At 34.5% G+C, this 20422-nt stretch overlaps 1 pseudogene; it reads left to right on the forward strand.

The window, feature by feature from the left end:
- The first annotated feature begins 8263 nt into the window (after nt 1-8263).
- On the forward strand, nt 8264-14357 carry LOC121246205 (annotated as a pseudogene).
- Nucleotides 14358-20422: the final 6065 nt, after the last annotated feature.

Below are 20422 nucleotides of genomic sequence, written 5' to 3' on the forward strand. Positions count from 1 at the left end.
AAATTTACTGTAAAGTTTTAAACTTTTGTCTAAGAATTAGTTAATGCAAAACATAAACGCTTCTAAAATACTTATATTGAATGGATTTCTTTTAACTGTGCATTATTAACTAATTACTTGATGGACAATTTGAAGATTTTTTTTTTTTTTTTTTTTTGATAAATACCAACTTCATCATTGAGATAAAAAAAAAATTATAGACATTTATCGAACTATAAGGTTTGAGAAAGAAAATCTGGAATACTATCCCACTACATTTCAAGATCATTAACTCTCCAAGCATAACGAGCTAGCTCATGAGTAGTCCTATTACCCTCTCTATAAACATGTTTAAAAGAAATACTCTCAAAACAACTGCATAGTTTTTTAATTTCAGAAAACAAGTTGCCAAGCATGGAATCCAACATATCATCCTTCTGCAATGATTGAATCATCAACAAACAATCAGATTCTATTTCAATTTGTGCAATGCCCATAGTAGAACAAAACTGCATGCCTCTGAAAACTGCCAACAATTCAATGGCCTTTGGTTCTTCCACCTCTGGTTCATATTTAGAAGCTACCATTACCACCATCCCTGATGAATCCCATAGAATGACACCAATACCAGCCTTTTGTAGATTAGAAAACATTGAACCATCTGTATTTAGCTTAAGTACTCCCTGAGGAGGAGGCCTCCAACTGAAATGGTCCTTTATCTGCATCTTGGAACTGACAGCAACAGCTTTGTAACTATGCAAGAGACCCAAAGAGTGATTAGTGACATGCCTTGGACTTAATCTGATTTTTTTCAAATTCAAACTTGTTTCTGCGATACCAGAACCCCCAAGCTAGCAAAATAATTGCGCCAAATTACTAGAATCTGACCCCTCCACAAACTGTAACACCAAGTCAGTAACATGAAGAGTCATAAGATTTATTAAAGAAGGAAAAAACTGCAACTATAAGTCCCGAAGATGAGAACAACTAAAAACTCCATGTACCAGATCCTCCATTGGATGCTGACAGAAACTACAAGTAGCTTCTGTAATCACTTTTTTCCATAGCAGTTTATCCTTAAAAGGTAAACTATATTTGCATACACGCCAAGCAAAGACTTTAATCTTGTTTGGGGCTTTCATCCTCCATAAAGATTTTCATAACTTCTGCTGTCTCCCCATCAAAGATGACTCTGCTATATTGGATCCCATTTGTGCCAAAATAAGCTTGTAACAACTCTTCACTAAGAACTGTCCACTTATTTCCTGGCTCCATATCAATTTATCAGGTGTACCTTTAGGAAAGATCAAAATTGTGCTGATTTTTGCCACAACCATTGGATTGAAGAGAGTTCTAAGTTTTGGAAAGTCCCACCCCCTTGTTTCCTCATCGATCACAAAAGCTACAACAGCGTCTCTATCTTGCATCTGTAACCCCACCTCTTGAGCCAAATTCTTATGCCCTGGAAGCCAATGATCTGTCCATAAATGTGCAGTCTTACCATCTCCAAGCCGCCACCTACATCCCTCCCTCAACCATTTCTTTGCCTCCCAAGTACCCCACCAGGTATAAGATGAGCATTTTCCCAAGCTAGACTCCAAAAAATTTGTTGTAGAAAAATACCTAGTTTTGAAAATCTTATATAACACAAAATCCTCATTTTGCATCAACCGCCAACCTTGCTTTGCAAGAAGAGCAAGGTTAAACAATCTAAGCTTCTTAAACCCCATACCTCCCCTAAACTTCCCCTCGCACATATTGTTCCAACTAACCCAATGAATCATTTTTTCTTCTTTCTTTTGGCCCCACCAAAATTTAGACATTAAACCTTCTAACTCTAAACAGAAAGTTGTAGGTAAGAGGAAACAACTCATAGAATAAGTGGGAATGGACAAAGCCACAACTTTAAGTAAGATCTCCCTTCCTCCTTGAGATAACAGTTTTTCCTTCCAACTTTACAATTTCTGCCATACCCGCTGCTTAATAGATTGAAAGGCCCTTGTTTTTTATCGACCAACAATAGGAGGCAACCCAAGATATTTCTCATACTGCTGTATCTCACCATTACCCCATAGCAACCGAATCTCTTCTCTTTCATCCTTACCCACATTACTACTAAAAACCATGGATGTTTTCTCCTTATTAATTCTTTGCCCTGACACACTCTCATAAACTGCTAGGACAGCTTGAACTCTCTTATTCTCCTCAACTTTAGCCTTACAGAAGATGACATTATCATCTGCGAAAAGCAAATGATTAATATTGGGAGCACCCTTACATATTTTAATCCCAGAAATATCCCTCCTTATACCTGCTGCATTCAACAAAGAAGTGAGCCCTTCGGTATAGAGAAGAAAAAGATAAGGGGACAAAGAGTCCCCTTGTCGCAATCCCCTACTAGGAATAATTGGTCCTTTTAGCTCCCCATTAACCAAAACAGAAAACGATACTGTTTGAACACATAGCATCACCAAAGAAACAAAGCATGGCTGAAACCCCATCACTTCGATCACCTTTTTAATAAAACTCTACTCAACTCTATCATATGCCTTACTCATATCCAACTTCAAAGACATAAACCCTTTTCCCCTTCTTTTTGTGCTTTAAAAAATAGACCAACTCATAAGCAATAAGCACATTTTCCGTAATTAAACGACCCGGCACAAAAGCACTTTGACTTTCACCAATAATACTAGGCAAAACAGATTTCAATCTATTGGAATTTGGAAATAACTTTATAGATCAATTTATAAGCCACATTACAAACACTAATGGGCCTATAATTAGAAACCACAACAGAATATTTCTTCTTTGGAATGAGCGTGATAAATGTATGATTTAATGATTGAGGAAAATCACCTGAATTTAAAGCCTGTAAAACAGCCTTAATGACAGAATTGCCCACCACGTGCCAATATTTTTGAAAAAAAGCCGGGGACATCCCATCTGGATCAGACGCTTTGGATGGATTCATTTCAGACAAATCAAGCAAAACTTTAGCTTCAGTATACCGCTCGCTCAATCCCTCATTCATGGTTGGTGTAACTCTATCAGCAAGAGACTCAAGAAAGTCAGAATTTCCACTTGGATTGGAACTTGTAAAAAGATCCTCAAAGTATTGTAAGAAAACTCTATCCCTCTGCTCACCATACTGCCATACCCCTTTCCTATCCTGTATTTTTGCCAACTGATTTTTCCTCCTCCTCTGAGATGCCTTCATGTGAAAATAGCTGGAATTTCGATCACCATCTTTGAGCCACAAAGCCTTGGACCATTGTCTCCACATCACCTCATCCCTTTCCATCCACTTATGTACCTTCTCTCTAGCCCTCTTATGATCTTCAGTTTGTTCTCCTACTGGGTCAGAAACATGCAACAGTTCTATGTTTTGTCTTGCCAATCGTAGCTGCTTTTGAACATTACCAAAATAGTTTTTATTCCAGCTAAGTAACTGACGCCCACACTTCTTCATCTTGTTCATAATATCAAGCATTCGACTTTCCTCATGCCCCCTCCTCTATACTTGCCTAATAATATCCTCACAAGCTGGCTCCCTTATCCACATCTCTTCAAACCTGAACTGTTTTTTGCCTCTTTTAAAACCCCATTCCCCTTCAGTATTCACCCAAATAGGAATATGATCGAAATAAGCCTCCAATCCATGTGTCACAGTAGCATTAAGAAACTTATTCCACCATGGAACATTCGCCAGTGCCCTATCCAATCTCTCACTAACACCATACGGCCCTCCCCTCCTATTACTCCATGTAAATTTGGTCCCCTTAAACTCCATATCCCGTAATGCACAATCATTCACGACATCCCAAAAAGCAGCAATTTGCCTATTTGACCTTGATCTCCCCCCCCCCCCCCCCAATTTCTCATGATGATGTAAAAGTTCATTAAAATCACCAATCACCAACCATGCTTCTCCATTTTGCCTGCCAAACGTTCGCAACAAATCCCAAGTTTTGTACCTCTGAGAAATTTCTGGAAACCCATATATTCCAGTTAAAAACCAGGACTCAATCCCAGGAACATCTTCAATCAACGCATCAATGTGACATTGGGAATAATTAATGATTGACAAGTTTACATCCCGTCCCCACAACAATCCACCACCAAACAATTTGCAAACTCTAATTTAAATTTATATACCTCAAATTCATGTGCCCTCAAACGTGTTTCCTGTAAAAAAGGACTTCGGGAGCTTCCCTCTTCACCAAATCGTAGAGGGTTCAAATGCCCCGTGGGTTCCCAAGCCCACGGACATTCCAACTTATAATCTTCATTAGGTATGGCGGTGATGTTCAACAGCCACCGTCGATCTAATATTTTGACTCTGGGTTGCCTCCGTTGCATGGCCATCTTCTGAAATTGCACGCTTAGTAGGCCTTCTGTCACCTTCGTCCTCTCTGGTTACGACCTTCCTCTTTTTAGAAAGTAAAGACTGTTGAGGGGCTTCAATCGAAGAAGGGGTAGAAATAACCGACAAACGTTTCCATTTTCTGCTAGTATACCCATCAGGTCGCTTTTTAGTTTCAGGGCCCATATCAACATTGTTACTCGTCTTAGCAAGCCCATCCAAAAGAGGCCCAGTATTCGAAATTTGAATTCCCCTGGAAGAACAAGCATCTTCTCCGTAACTGTCCCTGGAATCTCGCTCCTTTCAGCTACTTTCCCTGATTTCTCTTACCCTTCCATAAGTTCCTTTGAAACTTGCTCCTTTGACATTGCATAACTATCAGACTCATTAATCTCTATCCCCGGCTTTTGTGTCAAGGCCCTAGGAGACGTTACAGCAATATTTCCGGCCACCGCCATCCCCCTGAACGGCCCTCGGATGGAATATCCCTTCGTCCTGATCTTTGACTGTCTCTTCGTTCCCATAAATGACCTTCACGAAAAAGTCACCATAGCTAGATGCCCAAAGCCACGCTCCATACGGAAATGAGTCTAGAGTGTCAACCTGTGCTGCATGCTGCCTCAACCCACAGTCCCTATCCCCATGTCCCAGGCAACCACACAAGAAATAGAAATTGGGTAGTCTCTCATAAGAGAAACGGATCCAACACGATTCACCATTCCCCATTGTGAACTTAGTACCCCTGAGCAGCGGTTTCAGTACATCAAGTGTTATCCGTACTCTTAAAAACTCCCCCCAAGCCACTTTCCCCTTAGCCAAATCCACTTCTTTAACCCTCCCTATTTTCTCGCCAATACAGCCCCCCACACATGCATTACGAGCCCGCAATGGGAGGTCATGAATCCAAACCCAAAAAGTAGCTTCCTGAATCTTGATCTGATGCACCTGCTTACTCCCATCAACTTCCTACACCAACATTAACTGCTTATCAAAGGACCAAGGGCCCTCTCTCAACACCCTCTCCTTATCACGCATATCCTCAAACTCTGCCAGAAACAGATTTGCATTGAGATCACGAAAACACATTCCACGCACCAGAAGCCATGCTCTCTTCATTGTTAACTTAAACGCATCACGATTAAAATGTTTATCAGAAAAAAGAGTCAGAATCAAACCCTTTCCTTTACACAGAGAAAGTTCTTCCAACTCACTAAAGTCCACCACCACTTCTTCCTCCTTTTGTTCCGTCAAAGATAACTGTTGATATAACCCATCTAGATCATCATTCATGTTGTCGTCTACACCCAGTACACTTTCAAGAAAACGAACCAAAGAAAAAATAGAAATGCACTAGGCAAAGGGAACCCTCTACTCAGACCTCACTGCGCAAAGAGGGCTAGAGAGGAAAAAAATAGCATAAGTGATAAGCAATAATGTATATTAAAAATATTAGAAGTGTTGACAAGTTCATTTTCATTAAACAGAAAAGGATTTACAACTCCAAATATCTATTACATTTTTCACCCAAATATTAATTTAATACTCCAAATATTTATTTTTATCACATTTTGTAGTTCTACCAATTAAATGTTAATAATAATTATATTCTAGTTAAATTAATATTAAAAAAATATGAAATTAATAATAATTAACATTCTAATTAAATTAATATTAAAAAATTACTATTAAATGTTAATAATAATTATATTCTAAATGTTAAATGTTAATTATATTCTAATTAATTTAATTTGTTTACTTGGAGTGAGAAACTAATATTTTAATATTTGATGAATCAATTATAGTTAGTTATATTTGATGAAACACTGTAGCTGAAATTTAAATTATTTTAAAGATGTCCAATCTAATGTAAGATTTTTCATATAGATTATCTAAATTTTAACTATCCTCCAACTTTAACCAAGCTAACAAAAATGCTCTAAGTCAGCTGCCACAAAAATTATTTCTCTAAATCAACCAAAGTAGAGTATGAATGCACCTGTAGATCTTTGCTCTTTCCTTATTTGTATGTCGCTCCTAATGAGTCTCACCTACTGCTTTCGACAGTCTGGCAGTCGTACTTCTTTGAGCGAGCATGTTAATGTGGTATAGTTCTGTTATAGCCATCGAAAAAGTGGTCTAAATAAATCTATCAAATAGTGTATTTTACTGATTTATTTTATTTTCTTTATTTTATGTATTTTTTTAATTATTATAAATATTTTTAAAAAAATTATAATATTATTAAAAAATATTAAAAAGTATTAAAAAATACCTATTAAGTAAAATAGAACGAGACACAGATTCAAATTCAAATCTCAAAGCATTTATGTAATGTGGTAACCCGTACGAGCCTTAAGACCATTCTTGCCTATCACAGACCTGCCCTCGAGTGGACGTTTTGGTGCATTTAATGCAACACGCCTCCTAGTTCTCGATGAAACCCTTCTGACAAGAGCAGATCCTTCTTGTAGGCCTGTTGGCATGTTTTTCACGATGGGGCCTCTTATGAGCAAAAGGGAGATGGCTACCCACCTCCGGGTTTGCTCTGATCATCTCCACAATACGAGCCTTTGGATCGCTTATCCGATCTTCTTGTATTGCACAATGGTCTCTGTCCTGTTTTCGGGATTCATTTCTTAACTGAGCTCGAGGATTTAGCCGGAAGAGTACTGCTAGAGCCACCGCTGGTGGCTTCCTTTGAGAGTTATCGCTGGATTTAGTATATGTTTTTTTATATGTTTTTTTTAATTATTTTTTATAAAAAAAATTTAATGCTTTTAAATATTAAAAAAATGAAATAAATTTAAAATATTATTAAAAAATACTTTCTTAATCATAAAATAAATAAAAAAATCTATAAAAAATATTTTCTTAATGACGAAATAATAATTTTTTATTTTACTTCGTAATTAAAGAAGTATTTTTTAATAATATTGTAAATTTTTTTATTTTTTTAATATATTTAAAATTTTTAAAAAAATCTATATAAAAAAAAAGAATTAAAAAATATATATAAAAAAACACGTACTAGAGAGCCAGCGGCAGCTCCCAAAACCAAATCCATCTAAAATGCAATTGGGTTCTTACCCCCACTGAATGTCCAGTACATGGGGTTTGGAAACTTGGAAAGGTTGGAATGCCCACGCAATCTTGCGATCTTGAATCGCATATTTATTGAAAGAAAAAAAAAAAAAAAAAAAAAGATAAAAAGATAAAAACTTATAAATAGATGTGTGGTATAGAGTTGCTCAGAGTAGATTTTTTATATTTAAATTAGTTAATATTCTTTAATTTCAAGTCTCCATTGTCTTTTTTATGTTTTTTAGATTTGAAATAATGACGTAAATGAAAGTCCGACTACGACTACGACTACGAGGTGTTTTTGAATTTCTTCTTTGACTTCGGGAGCTTAAAGAAGCCGCGTAAAGTTGTTAATTAATATGATCCACCGATTATAATTTTTTTTATAAAATAAATCTAACGTATTAAATTAAATTCTATCATTATATAAATGTAAGATTTACGTGTACATCCTACAGTTCACGTCGATAAATAAGAAAAAAAAAATAGAAATTTGTAATCTCCAAATGGAGATTGTGTATGCAAACTCTTTATTAAATAAAAAATAATAATTTTAATAAGAATATTATTATAATTTTAAAAAAATTTAAAAATAAAATTAATTACGTACACAGCATTGCTCATTAAAAGAAAAATTGGCGGATTGCACACGTTAACGTAATTTTATTCATCGTCCGACAAAGAGCAGTTTATGGTGTTGAAAAGTCAAAAGTCTAGTCAAAGAACCGCGAGTTGCGCTCTCTCTACAATTTCTCAGGTGCAAAGAAGTTTCCTTAAAGCTATTCGTAATTTCGTACCCTTCTCTTTACATGTACCAGCTGCTCTATAAATATCAACCAATCGACCTCACTTTTACTCCCAACACATTTTATCTTTCACCTGATCGAACACCACCCAAGATGGCTGCTTTTAGTCCAAAGAAAAATCTACTAACCCTTGTTCTGGTCGGAGTATTCTTAGCCGGAGCGGTGCCTGGGTATGTGAAGGGTCAGGGCTCGTGTGGCTGTGCAGCAGATGAATGTTGCAGCCAATACGGCTATTGCGGTAAGACCGAGGAATTTTGTGGTGTGGGTTGCAAAGAAGGCCCCTGCAACGGCCCTAATGATGTCTCGGTGCCTGATATTGTGACGGAGGATTTCTTTAATGGGATACTTAATCAGGCCGTTGGAGATTGTCCGGGGAAGAGCTTCTACACAAGAGCTGCATTCGTTAATGCCCTTAATTCTTATGAACAGTTTGGCAGGGTTGGGTCTGCCGATGATTCTAAGCGTGAGATCGCTGCTTTTTTCGCCCATGCCACACATGAGACAGGAAGTAAGATCTCAATTTTCTCTAGAACTTCATTATCAAGTACATGCACACACATACATACATACATATACATATTTTCATGGCAAATCGAAAGTTCAAGATTAATCAAACTCATGATAAAGATACTTGAATTTTTGGATCAAATGTTTAGCAGCATCAGCAAACCCAAACTTAGATCAAGAACTGAAACTTACAAGTTTGGCCATTTACTTGCAAGCTAGAATGCATCTTTGTATGTGATATATATGCTGTTTGTAAATAAAGATACAGATTCAGAAACAGAGACAAAATAAATATTTGGAGTACTCATGGGAATGAGGTGTACGTATTACAGTGTAAAGAATTGATTTTTTTTGTTGTTGTCTTTGTTGTTGTTGAATATAATAGGTTTCTGCTATATAGAAGAAAGGGATGTTCCTGACACGCAGAATTACTGCAACACAGACTACCCCCAATATCCATGCAACCCTAGCAAGCGTTACTACGGCCGAGGACCACTCCAACTAACCTGGAACTACAACTACGCTCAGGCCGGAAGCAACAATGGATTTGATGGATTAAACTCTCCTGAAACTGTTGCCACAGACGCAGTTGTGTCTTTTAAGGCTGCTTTATGGTATTGGAAGACTAGTGTTCAACAATCTGTGAGCAAGGGGTTTGGAGCAACCATCAAGGCCATTAATGGTGATGTTGAATGTAACGGTAAAGAACCTGAGAAGGTTCAGTCCCGTATCGACAAATACACTCAATATTGTCAACAATTTGGTGTAGCACCCGGCGATAATCTGTCTTGCTAGGATCAGGGATATCATGTATTTTGTTATCACCATTTATTAATTACGTTTTTTTTTTTTCCTTTTATGTATGAAATAAAAAGAGATAAAGCTGTCGAAGCTGGTGCCATGCAATTTAGTTAGCCTAGTACTAGGAAAAAGGTTGAATATTGGAGAGCTATCTCCAACGACTCTGTATTCATGGAGACTCATAAATAAATGGAAAAATTATAGATAGAAATTTCACAAAAGCATTCCACAACATTGATAATGTCACCTTTTTTTTTTTTTTTTGTCTCCTTCTCTCCCCCCTCTTTCCCGTGCCTCTCTCTCTCTCTCTCTCTCTCTCTCTTCACCCAGCGCCCAGTACCCCTCCTCCCACTTTCCTTTCCCGGAGCCCCCAGATAGCTAGACGACGTCGCCGACAGCCCTCTACTGTCAGGTATGAATCTCTGTTTGATTGTTGAGAAAATGAAAGGAGTTGAAAGGAAATGGAAGCAACTGCCAGGTATGAATCTCTCTTTGTTTGGCTGTTAAGAAAATGAAAGGAAAATAATGAATTTGCAACTTGCTCTCTGTTTGATTCTCTTTGTTTGGCTGTTAAGAAAATTAAAGAAAATGAAAGGAAAATAATGAATTTGCAACTGTCTCTGTCTGGTTGTTGAGAAACTGAAAGAAATTGCAAAAACAGATCATCGAAAGGGAGGGGAAGGGAGAAATGGTGGGAAAAAAAAAAAACTGTTCGTACTGTCAACGAGGAATGAGAGCGGAGAGACGACGTTAGCGGTTTCCTGGGACTGGCTCCGACGAACGACGTCGGCTATTTGCTGGGGACGGGAGGGGAAGTGGGGCGCGGGGTAGGGAGAGAAAGTAACACGTCAGATTGTGGGATCGGGATCCCTTTGTGTCTCCCTCTAAATAAAGAACAATTGTACGCATGAACATGTACTCGGAGCGCATCACACAAATTTTTATTTTATTTTATTTTATTTTTTAAATACCGCAGCACACCTCAGTGTACTGTATGCTACGGTTATAGACTGATACGAATAATTTTTCATAAATAAATAGATAAAGACCATCCATTTTGCTTGGATAGAACCTTTTCGGCTATAGTAAAGTATTTTTTATAAATATTAGAAAAATTTAACTTTTAATTATTTTATTCATATAAATTTTTATATTGAAATAGTTATTTTTTTATTATATAATAATAAAATAATATAAAATAATTTTAATTTTAATTATTTATAGTAAATTTCTATATTAAATTATTTATTTATTCATTATATAATAATGAATAACTAATAATTTTAAAAATATTTAATTTTTTAATTATTAATTTATTTTATTTTATCATATTTTACTATTCTACTTATTATATATTAATTAATAATCATATTCTTATTAAATTAATATATCACTAACTCAAATTAATATACCAATTATAATCAAATATGTGATAAAAAGAAAGAGAGAAAAAAATAATTAATAAAATATATATTTTATATATGTACAATAATCTTTAAATTTAAAAAAAATTTTAAAAGTCACTGTAGTTAAATTCTAAATATTAGAATTTAGCTAATCTATTATAAGTATATTTTACTCTCTAATAGTTAAATATTCAATAAATTTAACTTTTAACTAATCCATTAAGAATATTCTTAGTTGTATATATATTTTGGTTCAGTACTAATGAAATTTTTTTTTTTTTTTTTTTTTTACAAATTAATTGTACATATATAATTAATGAGTGGGATTACCCTGTCGCTCAACCCGCTTAATCTGATCGCTAAAGTCAACATTTTATTTTTTTAATTTTTTAATTTATATTTTTTTATCATTTTAAAATATTTTTAAAAAATAAAAAAAAAAATTAATACACAAATAATCAATTCCTTACTTATAAAGTAAAAGAAAATTAAAAAAAAAATCAAAATACATGAGAGAGGACAAAATGAACGAACAAAGTAATATTTTTCATAATTTTAGATGCAAACGGCGGGCAACTATGTAATTTTAATAAAGTGGTATATTTATATTAATTAATTATAATATGGAATCGTAAATGAGTTATAAAAGAATTATATATATGTCTCGGAATTCCGTAATATTTAATAATTTATAAGAAATGATAATTTTTTTAAAATTTTGGAAGCCCTAAAATAATACGTAGTCATTGCACATGAGCATCATTTGATAATGACCAGTTTGATATTTACGGTCGATCGGTATCTCGCAGTCAATCGTGATTAACAGTCAGACTAACACTTAACTTAAATAGTAATGTATAGTAGTAGAGTACGTAAGTATTATATAATTATTTAAAAAAAAAATTTATTTTTATTTTTTTATATATATCTCATATTTATTCAATTTTTTTAAAAAGATTATACAATATTTACGCACTTCACAACTATAAATATCATTTATCTAAAGTAGTAGCATCTGAACTACAGGGGCCAAATTATATACAGAGAGATCAGATTTCAAAGATCCAAACAAAATCGTAAGTGTCACCATGTGCAACAGGGTAACACTTATGATACGTTGGTCTCGTGAAGATCATTGAGCTGTTACCATATATGCAGGGAAGCCACAAAACTGTTGCAAAGCTTAAGCGAAGATCGTCCATTTAAACTTAGGGTGCGCTACTATGCTGCCCCAACTTGGCTGTTGGGTTGTAAAATTTTTTTATTTTTTATTTTTATCTTTTCATATTTTTTTAATACGTTTAAATATTTTAAAAAAATAAAAAATATATATTAATATACTTAAAATCACTTCCTCAATTATTTAAAAAAAAAAAAAATTTAACCAGCGATCAAATAGAATAGACAAAATAGAGAGGCATAATAGCTTTTTCCTTAAACTTATAGAAATCATTTCTATATATATATATATATATAGAATCTCGCTGAGAGCTTCTGTTTGGTATAATTGATTTTTTGTTTTGTTATTTTTTTTACATGTATTTTTAAACATTTTTAAATGTTTTTTTAAAAAATAAAAAAAAATCACAATACTATTAAAAAGTATTTCTTTAATCACTAAATTAAAAAAATTAAAAAATAAAATAAAAAATTCAAACAATAATATCGAGGATTAAAAACTAATAGTGAAAATATCATTTTCTTTAAAAGATTTCTAAAAAACAAAACAAAGTCCACAATACCCCGCTAATTATTTTGATTTTTTTTTTTTTGCTTTTTTATATGTATTTTTTTAATACTTTTAAATATATTTTTTTAAAAATTCATAATATCATTAAAAATTATTTATTAATCATTGAAAAAAAAAAAAAAAAGGCGAGCTGGCAAAGTCCAGCTCGTATTGCTGTTGAAAAGTCAAAGTCCAGTCAATGACCCGCCATTTACGCTTCCTCTGCAATTTCTCAGGTCGTTCAACGAAACTTCCTCTTCCTAAAGCCATCTCCATAGACACCCGTTCTTCTTCTCCATTTTTTTTTTCAGTCAAAGAAGAAGAGAAGGAAAATGGAAAATAGAGCAAGATACCCACCTAAAATGGCAGGTTTTAGTGCAAGGCAAGATTTACTAACGCTTAATCTACTTGGAATCTTAGTTGCAGTAATTGTCTTCCCCAGCACTCATGTGAAGGGTCAAAACTGTGGTTGTGGACCAAACGTATGCTGCAGCCAGTTCGGGTATTGTGGCACTGGCAATGACTACTGCGGCTCGGGGTGCAAAGAAGGCCCCTGTACTAATACTTCATCATTTCCCCAGACATATTACTGTCTGCCCTTCTTTGGTAGCTCTATCGATGTTTCGGTGGCTGATTTTGTAACGGATGATTTCTTTAATGGGATACTTAATCAGACCAGTAATGGAGACTGTCCAGGGAAGAGCTTCTATACTAGAGCAGCCTTTCTTGATGCTGTTAGCGCGTATAAACAGTTCGCCGCTGGTTCTGTTGATGATTCCAAGCGTGCGGTTGCAGCTTTCTTAGCCAATGTTGCACATGAGACTGGATGTAAGATCTTACTCCCCCTCTCTGATCTTTAAATATAATTATGTACATATCCTACTTACTGAAACAACCTTAATTAAATATGCAACAGAATATATATATATATATATATGATTAATTTCATATGTCATTGATCATAGCTAGGCATACATCAGCTTAATTTGTAGCATTCTTAGTCGGTTATTGAGCTATTGCATGCGTACATTCATGTAAAGAGAACCACATGAACCTGAAAATTGAAGTAAACTGTTTATATTTGGGCAGCTTTGTGCTACATAGAAGAGATAAACGGTGGTTCGCAAGACTACTGTGATGAGACCAATACACAGTATCCATGCAACCCTGATAAGAAATACTTTGGTCGTGGACCACTTCAGTTAACTTGGAATTACAACTATGGAGCTGCTGGAAATAGCATTGGATTTGATGGATTAAACTCTCCTGAAACTGTAGCCACAGACCCTGTTATTTCATTTAAGACAGCCTTATGGTTTTGGATGATCAATGTACACCAAAGACTAAGTCAAGAAGGATTCGGTGCAACAATTCAAGTCATTAACGGTGCAATTGAATGCAACGGTGGAAACCCTAGTGCAGTCCAATCTCGTACTGGGTATTACATCAAGTATTGCGATCTACTTGGGATTGCTCCTGGTGATAATCTCAGTTGTTAGTACGTATACACATCTCATTTTTTGGATACCAGTTTGCTCTGGCTTAGTTTATCTATGAAGATTGATCTCTTTTTCCTTGAAACCGAATTTGAAGTTTAAAATCTTTAATCTTGCCCAAATATGTTGGTTTTTGGGAAATTATTGTATTGGTGCTTGGATTAATTCAGTCTTATTTGAAATTAATTGGTCCCTGTTGTTAAAAAAAAAAAAAAAATTGTGCAACAATATTCCATTGGGTGATGTTCATATACAAAATGAAGAAGATTGGCCCAATTATAAGTACTAGAGAGTTTGTAACGGTGATGAGGGAATATATGTATTTGGTAATCAAATCTAAGCCATCCTCACTAGGTTATACGAATATGATACGTGTATAAAATTAACAGCATATTGCATATTGTTTATCTTTGCGCCTAACTCATGATCATGATGTCAACAAAGGTTGAGTAAAACTAGTGGCTCCAGCAAAAGCTTTGGGCTCTGGTTTTCGGCAAGCTCATTTTGGCAATGTGGGCGTGCATTCTTTCGTGCATCTTTCCGACCGAAAATTCTGTATTCCCTATTTTCGTGTTGTTGTAGGCATTTTACACCTTTAAGGCTGTATTTGGTTTTCAAATTCAACTGAGCTCAATTGAATTCAATCTAATTTTAAGTTTTGTTTAACATCCAAATACCAAATTCTCAAAGTATTAAATTCATCCTAACTCAAAACCTTCTTACACGTGAGACCCATAATTTTTTTTAACTTAAAACATTTTTATACGTGGGATCTATAATTTTTTTCAATTTCTCATAAAAAAATATTAAACTCATATTAACATTCAAACACACTTTAAACTCATTTTAAATAGACTCAATATAACTTATTTCACTACTCAACTCATTACTATTTATAAAAAATTAGAGTCCAGTTTAATATCTAAGCCTTAATTGCTTGAGATGTAATCTTCTTTAAGCTCTTGGATTCGAGTACTCTGAATTGTCTTTCAGAAGGAAAGGAAAAAGTAGAGACAAAAAGGTAATTCTATAAAAGAAAAAAAGAGTAAATTAGCTTGGGTCTAGGCCTTAAAGTTAAAACAACAGCCCCACCCAGCACCTATACTATATATATGTCTCCTAAGCTAAAACCTTCAGCCCAAACTCCAAATTTGGGTTCAGCAGGCCGGGGCACGTCACGCGGCTTCATGGCTACTCCGTCCATTTTAACTGCATTAATTAATCTACAACCTTATATATGAAATCATATTTATAATTTTAAAATGTGCAAGTTTTATACATTCTCTTTAAAAAAATTAGATAAGTCTAAAACTTAAATAAAAAAATTATTTATTTTTTTACGGTAGACTACTTTTTTTTTAAAAAGAGTGTACAGATTTATACATTCTATGACTGTATCTAACATTACTCTTGTCTCTCGTGTTTGAATGATATTTGAAAATTCACAGAAGTTGATTTTTTTTGGGGGAGGGGGGTGGGGGTTTGGTATGAGATCAATTGCAACCTCCAAATATTTTTTTATGAGAAGAGGGGATAAATGCTAATTTCACATGTCGTGGACAAATTTCAGTGTTAAAAATGCTTATAAAAAGAAGAGTTTTGTTTAATAACTTTTTACAAATAAAAAAAGAGTATTTCCTATATCGGGAATGCTATACATTAGCCACTATTCACCCCTACACTCCACACTTGACAGCCTTTTCTTTTTTCTTTTTTTCATAGGTGTGAGGTGTAGAGTAATGAATAGTAACTGATGAGAAGAAGTTTTTTTTTTTTTTTTTTAATTTTGTTTTGAAATTTCATATCAACCCCGTATCCCGTTTTGCAGGACTCATATATACTATGAATAATTGTATTTATCATCCCCACACACCACACATATTTTAATTTTTTTTTCCTATAACATATATGTGGTGTATGGATGATAAGTAGAACAACTCAATTAGTTTAATAAGAATAAAAAAATAAAAAAAAATAATATTAAAATATGTAAAATGTATAGTGTGGGATGATAAGTAGAATTCTTCAATTACAATATTCAAAAGCACGGCAATTTACACGTCCCTGAAAAACTCCCATCTAGCTAGCTATTGCAAGTATATATGGGAAAAAGAATAATAAAAAAACAGTTATAGAATTAAAAAGTGCTAGTGTTGACAATAAGAAATGGACTAAAATTACTAGGCAATGACTTGATAATTTGAAGTAGTCAAGTAAATCTCTAATGTATGGAAAATAACAAGCCAAAAGCAGTATGCGTGTATATTATAATTAAGAGCACACCATCCAATACATGATGATTATTTAAATGGTAAGATTTGATTTGTAAGATTTAAATTTTAAAATTTAATTTTCAAATCAAATTATGTTATGTAAGCATTTTATTGAGTGTATTTTATACACTGACTTGAAAATATAATTTTTTTATAATTAACTCTGAATCTGAAAGAGGGTATTGGTCATGTCCTTCCTCTTATGTTTTTATTGGACTAACAAAGTGCTTCTGGTTGACTTTTGTAATTAAGTTCATTTACAACTTCATGCAGATTAAGAACTAGTTGATCCCGCCACCATGATGACTAGGCCCTTCATGCAATCGTTCCGGCCAAAGTTCGGCCATGGTGTACTTTGCCTTTTGGTGGACTAACAAGTTTGTCTTGGGACGATCAATATGTTGAAGAAAATCAGCCCTGCTAGGTACAAGCAATGTCGTGAACCGATTGTGCACCTAACACTACGTGGCTTTTCATTTATTGCATCATTAAATGCAGCTACAAAATACAACAAAAGTTTATCACCTAATTCAGAACATCTCGTCTTTTTCTCTACTCACTGCATACTTGTACGGTTGTACCTGTACCCAGTTTCGTCTCCCCTCCACCTCCCCTTTGTGTTTGGTGAATTTGTTCTAAGTAGAGTTTTTCCAGTATATATGCATTTACCAAGGTTCTTATTGTACCGAAACTATAAAAATCCTTATATTTTATCCTTCATTGCCGCCATTGATGGACCCAGAGGAGGTCATGGAGCTCTTTGATTTTTACTGGTTCAGCCTCAAAATCTTCAAGAAACAACTCCCAAATGTACATAATTCATCGGATTTCGAAGTAAACATAGATCATCAAATTCAAGAGCTAAAATTTATGGATCTGGGTTTTGTTTTCTCATAAGAAGATAGGAATTCAAGCTTGGCTTCAGTCGTTCCTGGGTTGCAAAGATTTGGAAAGAAAGATGAGGAAGAAGATGTTGTTGATGAATCTGCAACCTCAAGGCCTTATCTTTCTGAAGCTTGGGATGTTTTGGAGAAGAAAGTCACATAACCCGTTGATGAATTGGAAATGGTGGGCTCACACCATTGCTTCCAATGTTAGATGATGATGTATGTGTGTGTGTATATATATATATAGAGAGAGAGAGAGAGAGAGTTACAGTAAAAAGATTGGAGAACAGCGGAGGACTCCATGAAAGACAAATCGAAATAGATAAGTTGGAAGAAGAGGGAAAATATATAGCGAAGTTCGGCGGGGAGTGGGAAGACCGAGAAAAGAGAAATGGCGTTTTATTCAAAAAGGAGCATTGGCTGATCGATAAGTTGAACGTAGGTGAATTCAATGAAACACTCCGTTTCATTTTCCACATCAGCGTTCGGTGCGCAATGGGTCCTCGAATTCGCCTGTCACAAGAGTTTTCCGAAGAAAATTGTACAGATTCAGTAATTTAAAAAAATAAATACGACTTTGAGACGTGTAGAATACTATCTTTAAGGTGATAATTACCCCCACTCGAAAGAGTTTACTATTAGGTTACAAGCAATTTACCTCCATGATACAACAAAGTCACCGACTGCAGATAGCAATTTTGAAATTTTTTTCCCTCAGAGTTTCTCTACAAAATCGTATGACTGAAAATATGGGAGAATAGAATGTTAAAATTCGTCGATCTCATCTTCTATTTATAGAGAATGAAGTGACACCCATGTGAAAGATTATAACTCTTAACTTGTAACTTTTCAAGTGGCAATTATTGGTTTAAAAGTCATGATATTTCACTTACAGACAAAAGTGTATGCCTAACCTAGTGGTTAGGTGCCTCCCTTTGGGAAAGGAGAACACTGGTGGGACCACTAGATGTTTCACTTTTCAATTAAATTGATTTTTGAAGCATTGCACCCTATTAAAGTGTCTATTCGACCCATGTGCAACCACCCAAGTGTTGTTTTTTGTTTGGCCCACATGCAAGGCTTGGCCAGCCCAAGTATTGTGTCTATCCAAATCCAACACTTCCCTTCACTACAAGAAAAATGGTTTTTCGTAGCGATTTTGTGTTTGACAAAAATGAAATTGCAGCAAAAAACCTTTAATTCCAGCAATTTTGATGTCGTGGACATGTTGCAACGGAAATAGTCCAATGGAATTGCAAAACTGGCTTTGTAGAGTTTCAAACTCCGACCCTTTCATTTGAATCAACACATCATTACCATCGAATCAATGCATTTCTCTGGGATAATGGTTCACGAAAATAAATCATAACCCACATTCAATAAATTCATATATTTAATATCACAATTTATAATAAATACAACACAATATTGGAAAAATCTTCATATAATAGCTTGGCTGCCTCGACTCCATTGCGCAGCTGATCAAGATCATTGCCACCGGGCTGGTGATGACAAAAATTGATAAACTTCACTTTTCTTTTCTTTCGTATTTCACACTATCTCAGCTTTACATTGAGAGAATACAAATATATAGAAACTTGCAATTCTATTTTTGGCTATACAAATATCTGACCAAAGATAATGTCATACTTGTCTGCGATGATTTTATATTTACGTGTACAGCTATATCTTTCCTCAATTGGTTTCTAATTAACATCTAATCTATATTTGCGTCTACAGTTGTATCTTTCCTAAGTTGGTTTCTATTAATAGCTCACGCCAACAAAAATGAACAAAAAAGAACGAAAAGTCATCTGTGAATTAATTGGTGCCCCTGAATTGCCAAAAAGAGAACTGAGGAAATTAAATGCAAAAATTAAGTAGGAGCTTTATAAATTGGGTGCTTGTGGATGTGTATGCATGAGAAAGCATGGAGCTAGCTGGGGATGGATGATCTTATAGTGAAAGAGTTGTAGCAGTAGTCTTCTAGGTCACCTGATGTTTTGTGGGCTTTTGAGGCTACGTGTTGACTAATTAGGTGTTGTTAAAGATCGATCAGTATTACTTAATGCAGACGGAAAGAAAATTAAGGGGCCACGTGCGCATGTACATTAATTTGTTCTCATGAGAAAAGGGGATGCATGCATGGAATTCCAGGTTTGAAAATATACGACGACGTTTCATATTCTACTGCTAACTTGGTTATTTGTGTCAAGAGTGTTCAACATGAGTAATTAGTGTAAGTCCAATTTGATTTTGGGTGTCACACGTTAATTATAATTCATTTATGTTCAAAGTTTGAAAAGTTGGCATGGACTGCGCGCATGACTAGTTTGTGATCTTGAACGTGTTGTACGCCGGCTAGGATCAAAATGTCATGGCCACGTTTTGCTACATATATCTAATATGCAAGGAATCTCTTCAACGAATGCAATAATATATATGCACGGTAGGTATAAATATATATATATATATATATATTTACTTTCCATCCAAAATGTCTTTGTAAACCTCCTAAGTCATGTTTATAATGCATGATCCCCCACCAGCCCAAAAAAACGAGAGATTAACTTAATTCAACAATATTTTATAATTTATTCACTTTTGCATGACACGGACCTATTATATATATATATATATATATATATATATATTATCAGTCGAATATTTGGATTTGATTTAGAGAATAGCTCACATGCCTCATAAATGAACATCATGTAGAAGGTTTTCAAGCAAATTTTCGATATACTGACATTATCATGATGTGAATCGAAACGTTCAAGAAATTAATTAGCTTGATCTCATCGGGTAATTAGTGACTCATCATCATGTGTACCGTACCTCAATCTCTTCTTTACAATCAATATATAATATATTATTATTTTTACGTGGGCGAGGTTAATTAAGCTACCTGAGACGTGATTAATATATGTACCAATGATTATATATATATATATAACAACAAATATATATGGTTGCAAAAATCATAAATAAAAAGACAGATGATCATGATTAAACAGCAATTAATCATCATTTCAACCCAGTATGCAGATCATACTTATTTAATATTATCAAAACGACAAAGGATCAG

The sequence above is a fragment of the Juglans microcarpa x Juglans regia genome, chromosome 1S (genome assembly GCF_004785595.1).
Source record: "Juglans microcarpa x Juglans regia isolate MS1-56 chromosome 1S, Jm3101_v1.0, whole genome shotgun sequence".
In the NCBI taxonomy this organism is placed as follows: domain Eukaryota; kingdom Viridiplantae; phylum Streptophyta; class Magnoliopsida; order Fagales; family Juglandaceae; genus Juglans; species Juglans microcarpa x Juglans regia.